The following is a 2,375-nucleotide window of genomic DNA, read 5'->3' on the forward strand; positions in this document are numbered from 1 at the left end:
GTCGCATGTCTAAGGGCAATTTTCAGAATCTTCAAACCAGCCTTACTAAACGCCTCGTTCAATGGGGTGATGGTCACTTAGCCCAGCCAGGAAGAGAGGTTTTGATCAAGTCAGTAGCCCAAGCGTTACCAACGTACATTATGGGTGTGTTCAAACTGCCCTACTCGGTGTGCGACGACCTCACAAGGATGGTAAGGAATTTCTATTGGGGATCGGAAAAAGGCAAAAGGAAAGTTCATTGGAAAGGTTGGGACCATTTGCTGCAGCCTAAGGATAGGGGTGGCATGGGTTTCTAGGATTTTCGTTTGTTCAATCAAGCCTTACTGGCTCGCCAAGCATGGCGATTAATATCCAGACCAGACAGCCTATGTGCTCAAGTTCTCAAAGCACGATACTACCAGCATGGTAAGCTTGAGGATACTGTTTTTACGGGTAATGCCTTGTCCTCATGGCAAGCAATTAGCCATGGTCTGGATTTGCTAAAGAAAGGATTAATATGGTGTGTTGGGAATGGCAGAAGCATAAGAGTGTGGCGAGACAATTGGATTCCCCGACCTTTTTCGTTTAGGCCCATCTCATGGCAAGACGTGTGTCGTATGCGTTTCGTCTCTGACTTGTTGAACAATAATGGTTCATGGAAGGTTGAGATGCTTTCTCAATATTTTGTTGCTGCTGATGTTGAAGAGATCCTAAAGATCAGGGCATCCCCAAGATTGGATGATGATTTCCTTGCATGGGCACCTGAAAAACTTGGAATCTTCACAGTTAGGAGCGCCTACCGCCTGACGTTCGATGAGCTGCACCGCGGGTCCGCGGCCTCCTCCAGTACAGCGCCGACGGGAGTTAGGAGTTGCTGGAAATTCATTTGGAACTGCGGCGCTCTGCCAACGATTGCAAATTTTGCATGGCGAGTGGCAACGGATAGACTGCCGACCTGGAAAAATAAGTGTAGGATCGGTCTTGAGATCACCAGTATATGCCCAGTATGTGGGGTTGAGTCAGAAGAGAATGCCCACCCTTTGTGAAGTGTCAATATGGCCAGGACCTCTACAGATCAATGGCAAAAATATGGAGATTGCCCAATATGGATTCGTTCATACCTACTGGCAAAGAATGGCTGATGCATGTCCTAGCTCACTTGAGCGATCTTGAACGGTGCATGATGTTGATGATCTTCTGGAGATGTTGGTATGTCCAGAATGAGCTAGTACACTCAAAATCTGCCCCACCAATGGACGTATCCATCAGGTTCTTGCAAAGTTACATGGAGTCTTTGGTGGCAGTAAAATCAAGCTCGCATTGTGACCCAGCAAAAGGGAAGTCTGCTATCTCTCTGGACGGTGCTACTAACTTTACAAGAGAAGGTGTGGTTGCATCGCCAAGATGGTCTAGGCGGGGGATTGGATGGGTGAAACTTAACACGGATGGGTCTTTTATTTCGAGTGACACTGCTGGAGCAAGGATGATTCTGAGGGGCTTGGATGGACAGATTATCTTCTCGGCGTGCAGGGCTCTGTTCTCCTGCAGAGATGCTTTGGAGGCTGAACTATGCGTCTGCATGGAGGGCTCTCCTATGCTATACAGCGATCAGACTTGCCTATTTACAGTCGAGATGGATTCTCTTGTGGCGGTGTCTATGATCACATGTGACGATTTTGACCGTTCTGCTTATGCTTTTCTAGTAAAGGAGATTAGATATCTTCTTAGTCTTCGTCAATCTTGTATTACTCATGTCTCGCGGTCGTAAAATAAGGTCAACGATAGTTTAGCTGCTTTTGGTAGAGCTCAAGGTAGAACCATGACTTGGATTGGTTCGGCTCCTCCGAAGGTGTTGGAACTTGGCTGCGATGGATTGTGCTGGTGTTATTTGAGTAATACAAGTTTTGAACCTGAAAAAAAAATTAACCGCAGTGATTTTTATCATTAGTATAGAGAAGGAAAAAAATGAACTGCCGAATGACAAGACATTTCTCGACCGTTGCACCTGATCTCCTATCATCCAACATCGCCATCATCGTCTCTGCAAGGAGAACAATTTACCAGGAGGAGGAAAGAACCGTTCGACAATCCAACGGCTGCCGTACCACGCCCCCCATGATCGGATGGCGCAGATGAACCGAACCGTCCATGCATCGCCACTGCGACGTTCTCTCCCTCACTCGCACTGTCGTCCTCCAGTGTGTGTCTGTGTACCACCGCCCCCTCCAAAACGCCAAAAAAAATCCCCACTTCTGCGCCCTTTCCCCCCTCCCCTCCCCTCCCTCCTCCCGAGATCCCATCCATGGCCGCCTCCCGCCCCCGGATCTGGCCCTGAGGCCGCCATTGCTGGATCCGCCTCCCCCCCTCCGCGCCGTCGCGCTCCCGGCTCCTCCGCG

The sequence above is a fragment of the Triticum aestivum genome, chromosome 3D (assembly GCF_018294505.1).
Source record: "Triticum aestivum cultivar Chinese Spring chromosome 3D, IWGSC CS RefSeq v2.1, whole genome shotgun sequence".
NCBI classification, from domain to species: domain Eukaryota; kingdom Viridiplantae; phylum Streptophyta; class Magnoliopsida; order Poales; family Poaceae; genus Triticum; species Triticum aestivum.